General features: G+C 43.2%; 1 protein-coding gene across 2 annotated transcripts in view; it reads left to right on the top strand.

Annotated features, from left to right (window-relative positions):
• The window catches only part of Astn1 (astrotactin 1), a 324,436-nt gene that overhangs the window by 252,216 nt on the left and 49,051 nt on the right, over nt 1–23,169 (top strand). The gene's annotated exons all lie outside the window — the stretch shown is intronic.

Here is a 23,169-nt window from a genome sequence, read left to right as displayed (position 1 = left end):
GGTTGCTAAACTCAAATCTCAAAAAGAGGTTATTAAATGATGGAGGATGAGACCACAAGCATGTGTTCATTGTGCTAGTTACTATAGCTATAGAGTTTTATTCTATATATACTATATAGCGTGCCAACCACTAAAGGGTGACAGATGCCATCCATGCTGCTGCTATGAAACAGGAGGGAAGGAAGAGAAGGTTCCAGTCCATTTACCCACAGCAACACCAACACACTGCCTCTTAACCTCTCACAGGAATGACAGACTAAGTCCCTTCTCATTCTAACTTGCACTATACTTAGGTTTATTCTCCATTTTCCCTATTGATTTGTGTTTTGAAGAACTGTCATAAGTGTTGGGTGGCAGACTTAAAAATAAATCTTTGTTCCCCGTATCTGAACAGCAGGTGACTGACCGGAAGCCCCTTTGCTGTACAGTAGTGGTGCCATCCTGAGTATTTTTAATCTTATCAAGACGGATTTAGCATTGCCATTCTCGGACTTCCTCCTGATCCAATCTGCATGGTATTCTGTTGAGAGCTAGTTATGGATGTGCAAGCTGCTAACTTTGGGGAAGTCTTGAAATGATACAGTGAGATTCAAGAAATGGGACATCTTATCGATTATGAATCAAAATTTTCTTTGAGACTAGAGCCCCTTTGCCATCAGCAATGCTACCAAAAGAATAATTAGGTCTGTAGCCTGAGTGTTCTTGTTTCTGGGAGCTCCATACAACCTCCCAATTTCCTTGTTCAACAGGATGCAGAATTATGATGGCTTCCCTTCTGGCTGGTTTCTTTCTGCAGGACCAAGGGATTAATCTCTGAGTCTCAGTGGCTGTAGGAATATCCCTCTAAACCAGAGTCCTCTGAAGTCATAGAGGCTTCAACCTCAGGCTTCTCAAACTTTGGAATCTGAACAATATTCTGAATGCAATTTGCCAAGAGAACAGTGTAATGTAAGTGAGTGTAGATAAGATCAGTTCCAACTGGCAAAACTGTCTGAAGTCTCTGTTCCAGAGCCCAGGGACCAGATCACAAGGCTGAATCCCTTGCTATTCCTGCCTGCCAGGGGCTCAGGGATTGCCAGGGCCTGGGATTTCTGGAAGATGAGCGCCTGACCTTGCTCCGAGCTCCTGACTCTACATGATGCTTCTGTCCAGACACAGTACTGTCCTTAAAGAGAAACTGAGCCCAGTGGGGAAATTTGTTAAAGCCTTGGCATTGCCCCTTGCTTCCCTTGATGGGAAGCCTCTTTTGCCACTCAGGATGCAGCTTTGCCACAAGCCAACTGTTGACTTGAGTTCAAAGAAATATGATCGATGTAGCTTCCTGTTTGATATTTACATTTAAAAGTATTTAATCATTTTAGCTTACTTCAGCTATGCCTAACTTGCAAGATGTTGTGGGGAGCCACTGCCCATGTTCACCATGCGGCTCCCCATTCTTGAGACTTCTCTGGAAGCTACAGGATTCATCTGTTTTGTCGTTTGTTTGGGTTTTTAAGTTTTTTGGTTGTGAGCCTAGCCTTTAGTGGCTGAGCCATCCCTCCAGGCCTGGGTTCTTAATTATAAACTGGGGCATCAATCTCCCTTTTCTCTAAAACACAGTCATTTGTTACCATTCCTGTTGTGCTATTGTTTCTTGCAGTTGTTGCCAGTGGTGACAGTGGTGGTTGTCATGGGTAGAAAAGCCCTTCTGGTAAGGACATGTGGGCATTGCTGTAGGCACTTGGCGTTACTCACATGTGACTGATGATAACTTAGAGATGCGTGTTTTAGGCCGGATCTTAGAGGGCAGCTCTTCATGAAGTAGTCTTTACTTCTCATGATACCATTTTGGATTAAATATCTCTACATGAATCTTTAGGAAACCCGTGGGGAAAAATATGCCTCCATTTCTTATATCTAAAATAAAACTTAATCACTTTCTTTGCCTTTCTTCTCCCTTTGTTTCTCTCTTTTTCACAAAAAAAAGAACATAAATAGACTTTTCCAGTAGCCTTTGTCCCCATATATAAATATCTAAAGATGCCTGTGTCTCATCTCATCATCCTTTACTCTTGAGCCCAGAAAACAAGACGGTCTTCCGTTTCAGACCAACCTCTCCGCCGGTGTTTTGGCTGCCAGCTGTCTTGTTTCACCTTACCTCTTGCTCGTTAATTATGTCCTTTTAAGCATTTACAATGTCTGCAGCCACTGAGTTCTTCCTTTCCTAATGCTGAGTCTTTGAAATCTCATCTTCTCATGAATGTGAGCCCCCTGCGTTTTAACCACTGTTTACTTAAAATACATTCTCAATGAATTTCTTAAGAGTTTCCGTGTCATGCCTCTGCTTCCTCTCCTTGGCTTCATTTCCACTCTTCCAGTTGTTTTTTAACAGCACTGGAGGAGGAGAAAATCAAGGACTTTTTAATCAGTGCCACCATCATTTATTCTATGACCACTCCATCTATCTTATCTATAGATTTTTCTACCATCATGCCTCTCCTTAAAACTCGTCTCTTCCCATGATGTTCCTATTGCTGTTCTGTTCATATTCTTTTCCTATGTCTTTAACCTTTAGTTTTATCCTCTTTGCCCTCACCCCCTTAAAGGAATCATTTGCATATAGAAGGGTCATGCAAAGCTTTCGTTTTTTGGAAGATTTATTCTTTCCTTCCCTCCCTTCCTCCCTCCCTCCTTCTCTCAATCTCTCACTGTTTCTCTCTCCGTCCCTCCCTCCCCCTCCCTTATTTCTCTCCCTCCCTCTCCCTCTCCCTCTCCGTGTGTGTGTGTGTGTGTGTGTGTGTGTGTGTGTGTGTGTTTGGGGGTGGGGCAGAGGTGTGACCATGCCCAAAGTGTCAAAGAGAGCATCAGATTATTTTGGAGCGAGAGTTGCTGGTGGTTGTGAGCCAGCAGATTTGGATGATAGGCACTGAGCTCCGGTCCTCTGGAAGAGCAGCAGATGCTCTTACCCACCGAGTCACCTTTCCATCCTCATTTCATCTTTGCTATTGCTTCCTTCTTTGCCCATGTTGGGTGAGTTCCATCTGAATCCTCAGCTCCCACCCCAGAATCATTCCTTTTCTCCAAGAATCAGCACTTCATTGCTACTGAATGTTCAAGTCAATATTAATACCTGCGTTTTCTCTAGATGCCCCAGTGACCAACATCTGGCTTCCCTGTGGCCACTAGATTCTAAACCCATGTAAGGCACAAAAATTAAAGTGGAGAGAGTCTTGGTATTTCTGATCCTTTGCACTCAACCATATGAAGTTATAACCTCTTCTCCACCTAGATATTTTCTCAACACAGGCCTCCTCTTTTGCATTTCCTCAAGGCTGAGTTTACAATATCAATTGGCATAGCAATAATTCAGATAGAAGAGAATAAAGGGGGCGGGGAGAGAAAGAGTGAGAGACTGGTATATACTGTGCTGTAATAGCAGGAATTAAGTCCTGATATGCATTTCACAGTAGGCTGAATATAGTTAACTGTAGTGTTATCATATTCTCAGTAGCTAGAAGAGAACATTTGAGTGTATTCATCCTGAATAAGTGATCAAAATTTAAGGTGATGGATATACTAATCACCTTGCTTTGATTACCGCATTCAAACATACATCAGGCACATACACAATATGCATCAGTCAACACATCATGCTGTATCCATAAATCTGTATAGCTTCTATATCAATAAGAACACCATTTAAATGGTTTCCTCCTGTAACTCCTTTGCTTCTGTTTCCTGCCATCTCACTACATTCTAAAAGACACCATCTGTTACCTTTTAAAAATGCAATTTAGTGGCATTGCTCCTCAGCTTGATGCCGTATGCTTATTGGATCCTGCTGTCTCAGCACGAGAAGTACAGCTTCCCTTCCTGTATCAGGTTCCTGTTGCTGCTGTAACAAATGACACAGTCCTGACACCTTAATATAAATTCACCCTCTTCTAGTTCTGGAAGGCAGCAGTCCAGATCTAGTCTCAGTGGGCTGAGCAAGAGCTTCCCCAGGTCCAAGCTCTCCCTGGTTGCACTGAAGCTCTTCAGGCCTGAATAGCACATCAACCCAACCTTGACCACCATTCTGGATCTTCCAAGCACTTGGCAAGAACTAACTAGAGGGACCCCATTCTCACAAGGCCTCCCTGACTCCAGGCACAGTTCTTGGCACCCCGCTTCCTGCTTCTATCAGGCTTTGCAGATTCTCTGCAGCGTTCTTCATGTGCCCCTGTGCTGTCATTTCCATGTGGGATTGTCTCCCATAATGATGGCGTTGTTGGCACTATTTTTAATTTCAAGTATATTTGCTTAAAATAGTCAAAGTGCATAAAACAGAATAAAATGAGAAATAAATTCTTTCCCTAACCTTATTTCCTGGTATTCTACTCATCAGAGGCAAGAAGACAGTTATTACTTCCAGCTTACTGTATGTAGCAGGCTTTCTTTTGGACCACCATCCAGCTCCCAAATCATAACGCAGAAACTTATTATTAGTTGTGAATATTCGGCCTTATCTTATGGTTGTCCCACTAGCTCTTATAATATATTGTATATAGCTCTTATATATCTGTTTCTCTTCACCTATGTTTTTACCCTTGGGGCTTTTATGTCCTACTCAGGGTTGCTGGCTAGCAGTTGTGCATGGCCCCAGCCATCTCCCTCTCTGTCTCCCTCATTCTCTTCTCCCTTCTCTAGTATTCCTCCTACTTAATCTCCTTTCCTGACAATCCATCTATCCCACTACTGCCTAGCTTTTGGCCATTCAGCTTTTTATTAGACCAATCAGGTGCCTTCGGCAGGCAAGCTGAAACAGTGACACATCTTTACATAATTAAATAAATGCAGCACAAACAAACGCAACACATCTTTGCATAAACAAATGCAACATAAGCAAATGTAACACATCTTTGCCTAGTTAAAGTAATATTCCACAACAACTGTCTGTACATCTGGAGTTTCTATTCCTCACCATTATAAATGAACAAATCTAGATAGATATATACCTATCTAAATATGGATACATATGGAGAGAGATATCTATCTCTCTCTATATATATAAATTCACACACATACACATGTAAATAATATGTAGAGAAAATACATATGAAATATCAATTTCACTTTATATAGAAGAGCAAATTGTCTGTTTGTTTGCCTCAAGATAAATTAGTGAAAAGTATAAAAGAATTTTGTTGTTTTGTACTGAGAACTTCCATAATTTTTACTACAACAAGCATGCACCTTTTCTATAATAAATTCTTCTAAAGATTAAAACATATTTTCTGAAAAGTTATCATGTGAAAACTCATACAATGAACCTACAAAAGCAAGACACACAACATTTCTACACGTAGCTCAGTTTTGGCATGGCTATGACCTCAGCATCTGAGAAGTGGAGATGGGAGGATTAGAGGTTCAAGGTCATCCTCAGCTACCCAGCAAGTTTAAAGTCAGCCTTAAAGTTTATGTAAGACTCTGGATGAAAAACATAAAATAACGCCCCTCAAAAAAGAAAAAGGGATAAAAAAAATCAAAAACAAAAACAAACCTAAACATAGGCCACAAGTCGGGGAGGAAATACAAAGCATTACAACCACATTTTATTAGTTTCTAAGTCCTCACCCCCATGGGAGTGTCTGATATACAATTAGCTCCCACAGTCTGGTCAAAAAATGAGCCTTACCTTCCCTCACTTCAGAAGAAACAGAAAAAAAAAAAATCTATACATCTGTAAGCCTCAGAAAAATGATCAAGAAACAGTGCTCCTTCCTCAGATAAATCCTGCACAGACTTAATCTTAATCCCCTACTCACACACTAAGGCAGCTCCTTTCTTTTTATTTATTTATTTATTTATTTATTTATTTATTTATTTAAGATTTCTGTCTCTTCCCGGTCACCGCCTCCCATTTCCCTCCCCTCCCCCAATCAAATGCCCCTCCCTCGTCAGCCCAAAGAGCAATCAGGGTTCCCTGCCCAGCTCCTTTCTTTTATTTCCTAAGGCTGTGCTCAGGACGGGTTCCCCCAGGCCTTTTTTCCTCCTGTTTCATTTCCAATATCACTCGTTGTGACCTTTGACCGTTGCCTTCTTGACCAGTGCTTTCGCTGCACATCCGGCTAGGGCATCCAGGCTGCCGCATCAAGGCTGAGGAACTGTGATAAGCAAGGGTGTCCTCCCTGCTGTGACTGCTAGTCCACCGTGCACACTGGGATCTATTTAGCTGCCTCCCCCCCTCCCCCCCCCCCCGGGGAAAGTTGAGCTCGCTGCCTGTCTTCATCTTCCTCTGAGACTCAGCTGAGAGTTGGTCCCATCCTGTGATCTCTAGTTCTAAGTCATCAGCAATTAGATTATAGACAAAGAAAGTGATCCACCTATGTGGCATCGTATCCCCACCACTTAGGATCAGACTTTTCCTTGTTCTACCGCTTTGCTTTTGTGTGTCTTGGTCTTGGACAGATTCAGCTGGTCCCTTTCCCAGGACAACAGACCTCTGCTACAACTGTCACAAAAACAGCCACTGCCTCAGTGCTTAGCCTGTAGTACTGGTCAGCTGAGGTCTAGGCTCATCTATTTCAGCCAGGTATGGTTTTCAGGTTAACTTCCCAGATTGCAACTCGTGCCTTAAAAATGTGACCAGGTTAAAGAGACACAAACTTACAGAAATTCGATGAAAAGTATATCATTAAATTTTCTGCAATGTTTTGTTTTATGACCCTTGGGTTGCAAACCAGCTCCAAAGGCTCTTTCTATATGTATTTGCAACAATGAAGTTAGTGCTCAAGTAGCAAAGCAATTATGGTGGCGTATGGCTATTTTCTCTAAATGATTCATTTAGTCATTCTGCGAATGTGTTGCTAAGGATCTGTTACATGTAAAGCCCTGCAGTAATCAGAGAAGGGACCAGGAGAATTATGCTGTTCTGTGGCATCAGAGGTTTGAAGAAGGAGCTGCCAGAGCTAAGCATGGCTTTGCCATAGGCAGAGCATTTGCAAGAGGATAAGCTTTCTGAAACATTTCTGTGAGTTTGAAGCTTTGGTTCCCTAGGTTCTGATGCAATGATCCAGAGTACACTGGATCTATAGGTTAAGGGAGGAAGTTAGTCAGAATAATATTCCCAAAATGACTGTTTAGAATGCTTTTTCTAAATCAAATAATGTGCTATGCACATAACATAGCTTTTCTCATTTAATTTTCCAGCAAACTTAAGTCCCACCCTCCCCAGTATGTAAAAAGAAAATCTCGCAGAACTTCAATAATTTGCATGTAGTCACAGAACCAATGAGTAGTAAGTCAGGATTAGAAGACATGACTACAGGGCCAGGGAGATAGTTGAGTTGATAAAGCACTTTCAAACAAGCGTGAAGACCAAAGTTCAATCCTCAGAACCCATATTTAAAAATATAAAAACAAAATTAGAAAAAGAGCAGGATGTGATGGCACATGCATGTCATCTCAGGGCTGAAGAGGATGAGCAAGAGCTCTAGAGCTTGCTGGTCAACTAGCCTAACCAGCTGCTGCAATGCTGGCCAGTAAAGACTCAGAAGACAAGGAAAATGGCATCCAAAGTTGACCTGTGGCCCCAAAACACACATAATGTGTGTACACGCACACACATACACACACATACATACACACACACACACACATAGAGAGAGAGAGAATCTAATCACTGACATATACTGGAAATGACTTCATGCATTCTACCTAAAAGTACACAAGACATAAAAGGATTTAAGGTGGGGTCAGGAAATCCCCGAAGCCAGAACATTGGTCAAAGATCAGTCCACCAGGGCCAGATGCCCAGTCTTGTGGATGTACTGTCAATCCCTTTCAATTTTCTAGATTTGGGTAGTTTGTTTCAGAAGTTTTTTCCTCATGATCTCCAGTATTAGCAGTTCCCCAAACCCAGCAAAGATTCTCAAAATTTAATGTGCACATGTGTAACATGAAGAGCAGGCTGCTTGTTGGGGTTTATGTCCTGCCCAGTTCCCACAGCCTGTAAGCCCCCAAAGAAAGTCAAACAGAGAGTCTACATTATGTTATAAACTGATTGGCCCATTAGCTCAGGCTTCGTATTAGCTCTTATAACTTACATTAACCCATTATTCTTTTCTATGTTAGCCACCTCAGTACCTTTTTCAGTGGGGCAGGTCACATCTTGCTTCTTCTCTGGTCTGGGCAGGACTGCAGAAAGAGCTTCCTTCTTCCCAGAATACTCCTGTTTTCATTGCCCCACCTCTACTTCCAGCCAATCAGCGTTCATTTAAAATATAATTGACAGAACATAGAATTGTCCCCACCACACATGCATTGCATAGGATCTCATTGAGATGGAAAGTGACTCAGTAAATATGGGTGGGGCCTCAGATGCCAGATTTCTAGCAAGCTCCCAGAGGTTACCAAAGCTGCTCATCCCAGAAACACATTGTCTATACTTTCTCAAAGATCAATAGGCAGAATGTTCTTTCACCATCTTACACAGCAAACCTCAGCCCTGCTACCCTCCAGGGTTCTCTCCCAGCGTCCTTTCTACAAAGTAGTGGTGCAGGCTATAGGGGCTAACCTTGGACAGAGAGTTTGCTCTGCTTAAGCCTTTGGCTATGGGGCTTGTGTGCAAAAGCAGCTGGTTTGCAACACTGGCTTGTTTTAAGCACCCTGACATTGAAAGGAACTATAAATATACAACAGCCAGGATTAGAGGCGCTTAGCTTAGTACCTAGGTTACACGGTCTTCTTCCTACTGTCTCAAGAAAACTCGGTGTAGATTGCTTGAAACCATACTCCAGAAAGATGGCCTTCTTTATTTCTTCTTTTCTTCCCTCTCTGGGAACCACAGATTGTCAAAGAATTTAATATTTTAACCTGGATAGCATTTTGGTTCATAGGATAACTCTGGCATCTAGATCTGGCAATAGGAAAGTAGCCTGTTTTTCATATAGTCTTGTAATTGATTTGCTGTTGTATTAGCTACTGATCTCAGACTGTGACTGAGTCTGACAAAGGCAGGTTAAGAAGGGGTTTATTTGGGCCTGGCATTTCAGATGATATGATCTGCCATGACAGTGAAGGTATAGTGGCAGGGGCAGAAAGTAGCCAGTCGCATTGTGTCCATAGTCAGGAAGTAGAAGCAGGATCGATGTTGGTGCCCAGTTCACGCTCCCCTTATTACATGTGCTACCCCAGCCAATGGAATGCTATCACACATCCAGGGTGAGCTTTTCCACCCTGGCTATCCTAATCTAGATGACTCATCACAGCCATACCCAGTGGTTTGTTTATTTTTTAATGTTTTAATGCCTTCAAACTGACCATCAAGATTAGCCACTAGAATTATATTCTGGGTTATTTTCAGTTTCTACAAATATGTAAATGATTTTGCAGCTTGGTTGATTAAGCCCTAAGAATGGGATTGGGGTTTAGCCTTCTATTTCTTCAGTAGCTTCTCTCTGTTTAGACTTTGGTCTAGGTGCTGTGTATATGATAAATAACACAGAAGAAAAAGTCTACCGTTATGGAGTTTGTATCCTAGAGAGGAAAGAAAATAAGCAAGCAGTAACTGAATGAAAGCAATCATCTTGTACAGAAATAGACGCTATGAAGAAGCTACAAGTAGATGATGTACATGAGGCTGACTAGAAAATTGGGGATAGATGAAGCTGGCAGGCACTGAGAATCACCCAGCGATGATGGTGAGGGCTGAGTCTAAGTTGACACCTGGAAGATAAGATGGAGGTGGCCCTATAACGACTTACATGGAGGAGCTGGAGAGATTGCTGAGTGGTTAGAAGCACTTGCTCCTTTTGCAGAGGAGCACAGTTTCTTTTCCAGCACCCACATCATGCCTCAACCATCTGTAACTCCAGTGCCAGGGAACCATTGCTCTCTTCTGGCCCCTGAGGCACCGCAGGCATGCTCTTCATATGCAGGAAAGGCATTCATGCACATAAAAAATTTAAAAATATTTTTTGAAGACCTGAGGGGAAAATAATATAGGTAGATGCAACAACAGTCATATACCCTTCCTTATTTGTAAAACTCCTAGAATAATGCAGTGCGTTTTAGGAGTGTAGTCATTAATATTGATTGTCAATATGATAAGACCTAAAATCCTTCCGGACCATACCAGTGAGGTATTTTCTAGATTCTATTAATCAAGATAGGGAAATCCACTCTAAATGAGGGGGTACATTTCTACTGGTTGGGGTTCTAGACTGAATAGAAAGTGCAAAGCCAGCTGAGCATCAGCTTTTATTTCTTTCTGCTTTCTGACTCTGTGGCCATCAGTCCCCTCAAGGTCCCGCCTCCATGACCTCCCTACCCCGATGAACTGTGCACTCAAACTGTGAGCCAAACACAACTTCTTTTATTAAGTTGCTTTTGCCTTGTGTTTTTGTTTCAGCAGCACATAAAGTAGCTAACGCCAGGAGGTAACCAAAAAGTACTGGGCTGTGAAGCAGCCCAACTGTGGGGAGGAGGGAAGGCTGGATTCTGGGATGCCATAGAAAGAAAAGAAACTCTGCTTATGGCCAAGTTTATTCTATTCACTAGATTCAGCCATGTAAAATGTGGAAAATTTTGTTTGCTCTATTTAATTTTACCCAGCATATACCACTGGGCTGGAAATAAGGTATAGACCCAGGAGAAAAATACATCTGGCTAGAAGCTCAACAGTACATGGTAGCTATTTATGTGGCTTCTTGTCTTGATTAAGTTTTGGGATGAATCCTGCAACTAATTATCTCCAGAGGAATTATGTGAGAGGAAAAAGAAATCACAAGATAATGTGTGATTTGGGGGGAGACTGCGTCAAAGGGCAGAGCCTGAACTCTGGCATCCCTGGGTTCTTCACATCTCTGTTTCCCCAGCCTGACAAGCTCATCTTCCTCTGTAGCAACATGAGGAGGTGAAGTGCGCTGGAATGGGGTGCAGAGCCGGGTTCTTTTGTCTCGGCTGAGCTATTATCCAGCCAGCTTGACCTTGAGGAAATTACCTAACCCTCTTCAAAATAATTTTCTTGTCTCTATAATAACAAACTTGAAATTAGATTACACTTAAGAGTTTCTACTACTTCTAATGTTCTGTGACTCTCTCTATAAACTCGGCAAATGATTTCTATTTCTGATAACATAATGCAACATTTAATAATGCCTGACTCAAGGCTAAATAGGTTAATTCAACAGATACCGCAATAGGAGTTTAATGGAGTTGCTTGCAGCAAAGGTTTAGTGTCTGACAGAATTACATCAGATTTTTTTATTACATGTGGCTGTTGAGACATTGGCTTACAGGCTGTGGGACTCAGTCTCCGTGTCTGTGAGATAGGGATATTAATGTACGCTACAAAGTGGTAGAAGGAATGAATTCGAGTTCCACATGTAAAACAGCATATTTGGTGTTTTGGGTTTGGTGCACCATGGCTTAGATTACTGCTATACCTCCTGTTGTTCTTATCATTTTCATGAAACATGACGCTCCTCTCCCCACTTTTGAATAAAATAGCCGTTGATAAAGACAGTTAAAGGGACTTCAGTAAAACCCTCCCTTTCTTCCCCCAAACAAATGATGTCCATTTCACAAGTAACAAATCGCCTATGAAACAGACTCCTGGGAAGGCAGATCAAACCTGTATCACACAGAAGGTCTTTCGGAGGACTGGGTGCGAATGCCCACTAGAAAAGGATGCCCACGGCAGCCCTGGGAGGAGCAGCAGGGGTGCTGCTGCCTTTGAATTGCTTAGAAACTGTGAGAGCATCCTCCTAGCAGAAACTGCTGGGGAAAGTGTAGAGCCACCAACCTTTCCTTTTGAAAAACAAACAAACAAACAAAAAAATCTTTGTATTTGTTGTTTTAAACTAGCATACAAAGTAATGGGTTCATTATGTCATTTTCATCCATTCTTTGTTCGTTCGTTAGTCTTTCCTTGTTACTCCCTCTTCTGTGCCCCTTTCCCGCTTCCTACTGGCCCCCTTCCGCCCTACCTCTTCTGTGCATATGTCAAATCACATATTTTCTGTCACCTTCTTTTCCTCCTTAAGGTTTCTCTTTCTCCTACTATTGTCCAATTTCCAGCATTACAGTACATCCCCCATACACATGCACATGTGTGCGTGCACACACACGTATATATATTAAAATCTAGGGTTCACATGAGAGAAAACACATAGTTTTCATCTTTCTGATTCAAGCTTATTTTTCTTGACATAATGATATATAATTCCATTTGTTTCCCTGCAGATGTCATGATTATATTTTCTTTCCAGATGAACAAAATTCTATTGTATATATGTACCCCGTTTTCTTTATACAGCTGTTTGTTGATAGACATCTAGGTTGGTTTTATTTCTTGGCTATCATGAAGGAAGCAATAAACGTGGATATAGAAGTCTCTCTGTGGTGGGGCACAAAGTCCTTTGGGGAAATAACCAAGAGTGGTAGAGCCGGATTATATGGTGGGGTTCTGTTTTAAAATGTCTGAGAAATTTCCTTCCTGGTGGCTGCAGTTTCTGTTCCCAGTATCAGTGGATGATGCTTTTTTCCCTCACGTCCTCGCCAGTATCGCCTGTCTCTTGTTCTTTTGATGCTTGCTATTTTTTGTGATTGAGATGAAATCTCAGTGTAGTTTTTTTTTTTTTCTTTTTTCTTCCTTGCTGGCTAAGGATCCTCCCCTTTTTCCTGGGATTCATGGTCTATTGACTGGTTCCACAGGGTACACACAAAGACAGACAAGGTTTAGCTGTGTTCCAGAGGTGAGACCCCAGCCCTGTTAGCACCCCCAGTTGAAGCAGACATGGACACTGTCAGCTTAAAGACTGCTTCTTAGTCATCGTACCATTTGGTTCAGTTTGTACATTTTCCTCATTCCATTTAAAATCCTACTTTAGAGGAACATTTTTGCATTTTGAAAAGCATCTGGAAGTCCGTGATTGCTGAAAGGTGGGGCCCTGCCTCCGTGTCTCTGAATTCCTCCCCCTCCTCAGCCCCATGTCTTTCAGTGTGCCAGCATATGTGGAGTGTTTAGCAAGCACTCCAACAGTATATAAAACCGTAGTTTTCTTCCTCATTTTCTAAGAAAACTGGCAGGATATTAAAAGATCATCTCCAAACACCTCCCCAACCCTAGCTCTGCCCTTCCACGCTACAGAGACAGCTTGACCCAAGAACCTACCCTCGTCTCAGATCTCCCAGCTGGTATCAGCACTTGTGGGACTTGGCATGGTGATGGGAGGCTTGGGCGTGTAATGTCCTGTTTGTGAATCTGGAATTAAAAGAGCAGGCTAGGTGCGAAAATAGAGTCAAGTAATATCATTCAAGGTTAGAAGTGATCATCAAGAATAGGTTAGGTTCACTTATGACTCCCAAATTGTGATTGCTGTTCTGAGTTTGGGTTTACCCACCAGTATTCAGTACTGTAGGAAATCAGCAGAAGGTTTTTCTTCCTCCATGCCTTTTTTTTTCTTTTCTTTTCTTTTTTTTTTTTTTTTGTAATTACTTTTTAACTTTGCGTTTTGAGACAGGATTTCTCTGTGCAACCCAGACTGGCTCCTGTCTTCTTATTCCTGTCTCACAGGTCCTGTGATTTCAAGGTCACACAGGTCGCATAGCTTTTCTATTATAAAGTGAATAGAAAGATCTACTCCATCTGGAAAAAGGGGACAAGTGTTAGGTGCAATATGATACAACTTGTATTTAAACAGAAACACAACAGACGTGGAAATGCTTTGAGGAAGATCAACACATAGATTCTTTATTCCTGAATGCTCACACTAGTGTGGTCACCTGCCGTTTCTGGATGTTCACACTAGTGTGGTCACCTGCCGTTTCTGGATGCTCACACTAGTGTTGTCACCTGCCGTTTCTGGATGCTCACACTAGTGTGGTCACCTGCCGTTTCTGGATGCTCACACTAGTGTTGTCACCTGCCGTTCAACCTCCTCCTAGTTTATATTCTTTAGTTATCACAGACTTTTTTAAATTTTTATTAATTAATATATTTATTTACATCCCAACCACGGTCTTCCCTCCCTTTTCTCCTCTTACTCCCTCCCCCATCCTTCCCTTCGCCCCCTAATCCACTCCTTTGTAATCGCTCAGAAAGGAGCAGGCCTCCCATGGGCTCCAGCAAAGCATAACCTATCAAGCTGCCTTTAGACCAAGCATCTCCCTCATGTTCAGGATGGACAAGGCAATCCAGCCTGAAGAGTAGCTTCCCAAGAGCCAGTCAAAGCACCAGGGACGGCCTCTGCTCCCTTGCCAGGGATCCCACACATGAACCAAGCTACACAACTGCCACATACGCACAGGGCCTAGGTCAGCCCCACACTGGCTACCTGGTTCTGGGTTCAGACTCTGTGAGTTCCCATGAGACAGGCTAGTGGTTTCTGTGGGTTTTCCTGCTGTGCTCCTGACACCCCCTACATTACCCCCACTTCCCACCCCCCACCCTGTTTCCTATAATCCCTCCTCCCTCTCCTCAGCAGGACTCTCTGGGATTTTCTTTAATCTTAAAGAACACTTTGGAAATTGATTCCATTAACCGTGAAAGGGCTGGGAGTTGGCACAGAACACAGGCAGACACCAAATTCTCAGTCTCAAGGAGTTTTGTTACCCTAGAGGGGCAAGTGGGGGGAGGAGTGCCTTTGGATCAGGCAATGACAGTGGCAGGTATTTTTGTAGGATTTCTGCAGGAGTGGTTTTTAAGGAGAAAAAGGGAAAGTCTGTGTTAGGAGCTGGTAAAGCCTGATTGGAAGTCACCGGTGTAGCCAAACAATTCATTTCCATTGCTTGACCTTGGTGTTTTCATAGCTGGACCTTGGTGTTTCAGTCACATAGAACAAAGTGGCCGAATAAGGGAATAGACATTGGGGGCTAGCTCCTGGGATGTACTCTAGAGTTTCAGCAAGGGAGACGGAAGGGAAGTGGGTGAGACCTGCTGGCAGGAGGGCCATGCTTAGGCCCGTTAGAGAACCCTTCAAATGGAAGTTATGATTTAAACTAAAGGAACTAAAACCACATAAGAAAAAAAAATAAATCTTAGGAAATTAGGTTAAAAAATAGCAGGTAAAGTTAGTAACATCATTGTCAAATCTGGTCCCACTAGCCAGTCAATAGCTGCTCCAAGTGTAGATTGTGTTATTGCAGCCTAGGGTCCCTGATAACACCTCTTTTATCTCTGTTACTGGTAGGGGTGGTTTTCCAATCACAACCACTTCCCTCCTTAAATTCTCCCTACAGGAAACATTAAGAGTAAAGTTAACAGCTGTCTCCACATTGTCTCCAGAAAGGAGCCAGTGGTTCTCCAAGGATCCCACAGAAGAAGAGAGGAAAGCTGACGCCAGGTTCCAAACACTCTCTACTGAGTGGGCACCTTGTCAGAGAGCCTGGCTTGTCACCATAAGTGCCTTAATGGAGATGGCTGCCCTGGGGGGAAGCGCAGTAGCCTGTGTGAAAGGCTGGAGTGCAGGAAATGGGCAAGCATTTTAAGAGAGTGTCCCTGCTGGAGCATCTCTGGTCATCCTGAAACATCAGACTGCCTTCTGCTCAAGTTAGGAGTCAACGGACCTCAACCCTCAGAATGCTGAAGGCAGTTTCACTGGTACCCAGTTAAAGCATGACATAATTAAAACGGAGCACACAGCTCCACTAAGACAGATTACCAGGGGAAACCCACCAAGGTGTTTTGCCCAGGCAGGGCAAGTATTCACTCCATTGATTTAGAATGTATGAGTCTTCAATTTAGAGCAACTGGAAAACAAAACAAAAACTGGGGAACTGATTTTTTTTTTTTTAAGGCGAGGCAAAGCTGAAGGAAAAAAAGGCAAAAACGTGTAGCTTTCCAGCTCAATGTTTCAAAAGTTCTGCCTGTCAAAGCGCGTGTTTTGGAGGTTAAGTGTAAGTGCCAGCAGCAGAAGGAAACAGTGTTTGAGTGGGCAAACTGACAGTCACGTTCCCTTGGCATTTCCCCCTTTCTGTGGGGTTTGGCGGTCTCATACTTATACTGTCACTCTGTGTGCCTCCACTGCCCAAGCTGGCAGCCTTGCTCCCTCCTGTCAGTCCGTCTATTACTGTGGTAATTGGCTCTGTGGCTACTGATGGGTTGGGGGCCTTTAGGCTTTACGCGTTTTTGTTCAGTCTGTTTTGCTCCTCTTCTTAGAGAACAGGCATTGTACCATTCCCTGTAGCCCTCCCTACCCTTGAGATGTTGCCTTAGATCCTGCTCACAGTGGGCTCATGCTGGGCATTGACCATAGTAACGGGATAGGGGTAATCAGGAAACAGCTCTCTGAATTCTTCTGCAGAGCTATGCTGGAAGGGATAGGTCGATCTTTGAAACTGTCTTCAGCATCTTCCCCAAAGGGCATCAGCGTATTGGGGTTCATACAGATCATGGACCCTGTACTTGCTGGGCTGGCAGAGGTCACTGAGACCCACAGATAAAACAAAATTAAAAAGTAAAGAAAACAAAAATAAACAAAACAATGGAATTGGCCTTTCTTTTCAATTTTTTTTTTTGAAGTCCTTCAGTGCACAGTTACTGAGTGTCTAATCCTTGCTTGAAGAGTTACCAAGCCTCCAATTCATGGCTACTGGGCAAACAGCACTGTATGTATTGTATGTAGAAGAGAAGTGATCATTACTCTGGTGGAGATAGAGGCCATGGAAGAAATGCGTTATAAAGAAGTAAACAAACAGCAAAAGATTATGGGTTTGGAATGAGCTGTGGGAGTAATGAATAAGGTGAGGCTGTCTGCAATAGAACACATCAGGAAAGGCCCAGCTGAGTAATTGTACACGCCAAGTTGTGTAAGATAAGCTAGGTAGGGGAAAGGCTTCCCTGGGGGTGGTGGGATGGCTTTACAAAGACCAGTGGGAACTCGTGAGGTAAGATGGGGAAATGTGAGCAAGGGAACAGTGGCCTGGCTAGGGAGCGTGGAATGGCTGAGGATGGACAGACAGACCTACTCTCAACAAGAACGTTAGGTAGGAGGTCATATGTGTGTCTCCAGATCTCCACTGCACTGGACAGAAGGACTTAGGAGAAGGGGTGCTGGCACAGAGACAGTGCCAGCAGTGTGGCTGCCACCTGGACACCTGGAAGTGTCTCACTTACCGAAGTGTCCAGCGGTGGAGGGAAACAACAAAAAAGAGATCTAGGTTTACTCTTAAGAAAGTAGTTGCTAGAGAAACTTGGCGATAGGGTGAATTTGGGAGGAAGGAGTAAGGGAAAAGGATGTAGAAATAGGCTCTGGATACTTGTTTAAGTAACTGATTATCTGAAAGAACCACGTAGTAATTGGGAGTGATGGTACCCAGCAGGAGGAGAGAACTAGGAGGGAAGAAGCATCCAAATGCAGAGACAACAAACTTTAGAGTGGCAAGTTTGGAACTCAGAGGGGAGGTCAGAGCTCCAAACACAAACCTGAATTATCTGAAGCCTTGGCCTCTAGGGGTAGATGAGAGAGAAAAAGAGTAGACCCAGGACTCAACTCTAGGGTGCCCTGGTTAGTGGCAAGTGGAAAAAGTGGGTGGGCAACAAAGGGGATTGTAGAGGGGAGGCCAGGAAGTAGAGGTGCCTGGGAGACTGGCAACAAAGGGTGTGAGCAGCTATGTCCTTTCTCACTCAGAGCGGTAATAAAACTACTAAGGCAGACTGGATTGCTTGTCATAAGAGAACCATGAATTTAGTATCATAACCATGAAAGCCCGCAAGTGGAGACTCCAGCTTGTGGTCACACAGAGAGTAGAACTGAAACCAGGGCCGAGTCTGGATTACCTGCCATTACCTGCTCTCAAAGAACCACACATTGGTTTCCATTTGTGCCCCGTATATCCCTATTGTCCAAGCATTTCTCTTCATTTCTGGATCTGCCTGGATGTCGCTCCCCTCTCCTGAGGGTACCAGACTAGTCATGACCATCTACTTGACAGTAGTGCTGCTGCTGGGAAATATTAAGACGGTAACAGAAAAAAAGAAACCTTTACTCTGCTCAGTTCTCACCTTGTCACCTCACGTATGCATTCCATAAATACCTATGCTAAGGGTGGGGTGGGGGGTGGGGGCAGACCTGCATTAAATGCTGGAGGTTCCGGTGCACTGATAATAAAATCTAGGCAAGAGTTGTTCACAAGGTAGCTAGGCAGTAACCAATAAACAAGAAGTGACGATTAAGTGAGAAGGGACACTAACGGTGTGAAAAGAGAAAACTCAACAAGCAGGGTATGATCTAGACTAAGTCAGGATTCAGAAAAACAGACACTGCCTGAACTGAGGGACAAGGGTAAAGGTATTTCAGTGTTGCCAACCCCAGGAAGGGTATCTAAACTGCGCACAGGTCCAGGCTGACTCGTGAACTAGGATATGAAGATGGAGCACACAGAGCCTGAAGTGAGGTGCAGGGGCCAGATTTACGAGCCATTCAGCAGCATCTTCTCATCTGGTCTTTGTCTTTCTGCTGTTTTAAAAATACTGACAGATTTTTAGCCAGAATGCATGCAATCTGAGTGTGCTTTAGATGGTTGGAGGATGAGGAACTTCCCAAGCCACCATTTAGTAAGATGGCAAAGACATTAAGGTAATTGATATGATTTTGATATGATACGATTTTCTGGGTAGCAGAACTGTGTTCTATGACAGCTTACTTCTGGATGCAGAAGAGGCTGGTGATGATGAAGGCAGTGGCCTAGCTAGCCTTTTCAATTGACCCAGCAGTACGATGTCTGAGAGGAAAGCCTAGACTGAGGAACTGCCTAGATTGGATTGGCCTATGTCTTGATTATTAATTTATCCAGAAAAATCTAGACCACTGTGGGTATTACCATCCTTAAACAGGTTGTCCTGAACTATATAAGAATGCTAGATAAGCATGAACCTGCCAGTGAGCCAGAAACATACAGGGACATAGACAAAGGGAGAGAGAGAGAGACAGAGGGAGGGAGAGAGGGAGGGAGGGAGGGAGGGAGGGAAGGAGAGAGAGAGAGAAAGAGAGAAAGAAAGAAAGAAAGAAAGAAAGGAAGGAAGGAAGGAAGGAAGGAAGGAAGAACCAGCAACCAATTTTACTATGTGATTTCTGCCTCTCGATTCACGACTCCGGGTTCCTGCCTTGACTTCCTTCAATGATGGATTGTGACCTTAAGTTTTAAGTCCAATAAACCCTTAACCTCTGAGTCACTTTTGATTAGTGTTTTATTGTAGCAACAAAAAAGGACCTAGAACAGGCAACAACCTCATCTTCTGGGTTGAGGAGGGAAGGGGGAGACCATCTTTCCTGGTCTCCTGAGCGTCAGGCATATCTTTGTGAAGTAGACGGGAGAAACAGGAAACTGGTGTGCTCATCTAGATCCTAATCTCATTAGCTATCAGTGTTGTGGCCGAAATCCCAAGCAGCAATCCCTTGAACCTAGCCCATGACTCTATTCTAACACATCATTGAACCCTGGTCAGACTCATCTGGTCTGGGGCATGGGAAAAAGATCAGCAAAAATGTTTTGAAAACTCTGGTTTCCAGTATCAGGTTACTGCATCCCCTGTAGTAAAAATTCTATTCTAGTGTCCCCCAGAACCATTTGGGTAGAGATGAATTGGAGGTGTGGGTGAGACATTGAGATTGAGTAAGGGAAAATCCAGGTTTGTAAAGTGTGCCATGTCTTTCCTGCAGGAGCGAGCAGTAGTGTTTAATTCTTGCTATTCTGAGCAGATGTTTCTTTGTTATCCTTTAATTGGTTTTTATTCTAAATTTAACACTAAACGTTTCTTGATGGTAGCAACTGGGAGAACTAGCCTGGTGCATGTCAATTCCAGAAATACACAAGACATCAGGACCTTTCCTATGCCCCCCTTTTCCTCCCCACATCACACCAGCCTGCATTAGGAAGCAGGAGACTGCTTACTGTGGCCTTTCCTGCCTGTGTTGTCGTGTTTATAGATGTCAGATTCTAGGGAACAAAGGGAGGGGAGTAATCTAAAACCCGAATGATAGCCCCGGAAGCCGTGTCGAACCGCAGGTGCATGCCAATAGATTGGAAGCTGCTATCAGCAGGCTCACGGCGCATGAAATCCAGCATCCCAGGCAAGGTCTTCAGAAAGTGGTGAAAATGATTCAGAAAAATTGGGTAATCAGGTGTTCTGGAATCAGCTGTGGAAGTCTGATACTGAAGATCTCGTACGTCGTAATGTGGACAGAAGTGTTAAGCTGGAATGCGGGAGCTGTAGTTAGATTCCTAGTGCATGTATAATCTTCAAACAGAAGGCCAAACTTTCCGGTCCTCAGAATTTCCATCTACAAAATGGAATAGTGAAAATACTGTTTGCTGGAATGGTCATGAGGCCAGTGGAGCCCTGGGCCATGGTGGGTTCTGAACAAGGAGACTATTGGGACTTTTCTGAAGTATGTTTCGTAGTACATTGGCTCAACAAGGTGTTCTTCAAGAGTCGAGCTCAATGCTCAAATTATTTTTGGCTGACACCAACCACATGCTGTTTTTCCTCCTATGAGATTTTAATACATATTAGGAAGCTAAAGGCTTTTAAAAGATTTATGAGATTTGAAGCTTTACAAGCTTAACTTTGACACAAGCTACCTCACCATCTTAAAGGAAGAAAACCTGGTGTTTGCCTGTTTGTTGGTTTAAATAATGCTTTTAAGGTATTCTAGGCAAAAGAACCTTCTGACGTCGTGTAAAAAAAAAAATTCTAGGAACCTACTTCAAAAAATTCTGAGACTTTGTTGTTATGCAGCCTCTAAATAAGTGAGATCTATCACTCTCTTCAACTGCAGCATGGAATCCTCTTGTTTCCCCTGAAATAGTCCCTTGGTTTGCCTTTCATCTGCCGCACACAGCCGCTATGCTAACTATGCTAACCTAACCTCCAGAACTCTCAATCTTCTGACTGGTTTCTCAGTCCCGCAAACCTTTGTGGGCTGCCATCGGGGTGCTACCCCCTCTTGTCTTCTTCAGCCTCCCTGTCAGGTTTACTTAGCTTCTAGCAAATGCTTTTCCCCAACTGTTGCTTCAGACAATACTACATTATCAGGCTGGCTCTTCAGGAGCCTGCTTCCTGGCTCGTTGTGTATCTTTAATGCTTGTTCTTTTCCAAGTAGCACGGCTGTGTCACAGAGTTAAACTAACTTCTGTGGCATCCTCTCTTTGTGTTTTTTCTTTACTTACTTCTTCTGTGAGGATACACTCTGCCCTAATTACCTCAGGAGCTCCCACTCACTCTACCAAGCGGTCCTCCACCAGTCCCTGAGGGCCCTCTAGCCCTCACTCACTCTCTTATTCCTTACACCTTCAGTTGCTGCCATATAAGTTAGGTCTGATTCTATATCCTGGAGTCAGACCTGGGCATAAGTTCAACTGTTTCAATATTAACCTTGAAGTTTCAAGCAGAGAATCAACAGTGATGTATTTTATTGGGAGAATATGAAATCCCTGTGCCCCTCTGTGCTCTGAAAGGAATACCCTTCTCTCTGATACTATAAGGACTTAGCTAGGACACCCATGTTTACCTCTGATAAGGTTGCGAGGCTGACTATCAAATTCCTCTTCTTTGTCTCATAAATGATCAGCTCTATCGCTTGTATTGTCAACCAGCCTGAATAAAATGCATGTTAATTAAAATTCAGTTTAACTTCTCTTCATCCTCTAGGCTCTGGCCTATCTTCAGGATGGGCTAGAGAGCAAGCTGGCCTCAGATCGTCTATCCAGTCAGAGCATTTCCAAATGTATTATTTCTAGCTTTGTTTACTTCCCTCTATAAAAGTAAAATGTCTTCCCGTGTAACTTGAGCAACATCCAGACTCCATCTCACTGTGGAAATGGTTCTCTTCTCTATATGATAACAGTATCCTGCCACTTTTTTACCTGGTTGATAATCCTTTAGAATAAATCTTTGATTATTAGTCCAAAACTATTTATTATTTGATAGAGTATACACTGGGACATAGAAAATATTCAATAAAGAGAATCTGGCATTATTTTACTATTACGTGTTTGTTGGTCTTATATCCTAAGTATATTATGTTTTCTTTGAGGAAAGGTGATTTACTGCCTGTACTGAGGACCTAGCCCAGAGCTGGACAGGGCTGATCTTTAATAGATCTATACTAACTGATGAGTCCATAGGTGTCACCAAAAAGCTGAGAGCTCAAGCTGAGCCTACATTTGTGAAAAGCCCACAGCCAGTTGAAAAGATAGTTTACCTCTGTTCAGAGAAAGAAAATGATCCAAGAAGGCTGGAGAGACCACCACTGGGCAATCGTACCAAAAGATGGCGAGAACATGGGAGTTTTTGCTTTTCCTCCATCTCCTCTAGTACGTGAGATTGATTTTAAACAAGAAAAAGTAAAGAAGCCATGCAAGAGGAAATTGTGGCTCACATGGAGATAAAAAGAAAGAGCTGAGTTAGTAACTTAGACAGTCCCATCTTCGAGCATACTCTTCACCTGCAGGGTTAGACAACCTTCTAAGTACGGTTTCCGGTCCACCATGGGAGATGGAAGACTTTGGAACATATACTGGAAACTTACTTCTTTCCCTTCAAATGTGGGGGAAAGTAATATTCTGAAGACACATGTTAGTGAGTGTTATATCCATCCCTGGTGTGACTTGTTAAGGAGAGAACATGGTGAGCACAGGATTCCGAATGATACCAATATGCCAGCACTACCACAGTAAAATGCATTCTGAGTTAAAAGAACTTATGGATTTCAAAATGCCTCTGAGGGAAAATCCATTCATTGTGCCATCTCCCTGTGTTCCCTGACCTTTATAAGGAGGCAATGTGGCCCAGGGGTTTGTACAAGCAAGGCCTTTGAAACCTGTGTGACCTAAGATCTCTAAGGTTTACCTGGAAGTTTGGAAAATGGAAGTGGTAAGACTTGTTGAATGGTGCACGGGGCCCCTTTTGTTCTGTCCTGGATGCCCACCAGCTTACACCCAAAATAATCACACAGAAATTGTATTAATTATATCACTGCCTGGACCATTATTTCTAACCTCTTAATGACTAACTCTCACATCTTGACTTAACCCATTTCTACCAATCTGTGTAACACCATGAGGTCATGGCTTACTGGGAAAGATTCTAATCAGCATCAGTCTCAGGCAGGAGCTTCATGGCATCTGCCATTCTGCTCTTCTTCCCAGTATTCAGTTCTGTCTACTCCACCTACCTAAGTTTGGCCCTATCGAAAGGCCAAG

This window comes from Microtus oregoni, unplaced genomic scaffold (assembly GCF_018167655.1).
Source record: "Microtus oregoni isolate MIOR12 unplaced genomic scaffold, Mior012 000013F_ref0000133, whole genome shotgun sequence".
Classification (NCBI taxonomy): domain Eukaryota; kingdom Metazoa; phylum Chordata; class Mammalia; order Rodentia; family Cricetidae; genus Microtus; species Microtus oregoni.
The sequence above is the reverse complement of the archived record's forward strand: the minus strand, read 5'-3'. Positions and strand labels throughout refer to the sequence as shown.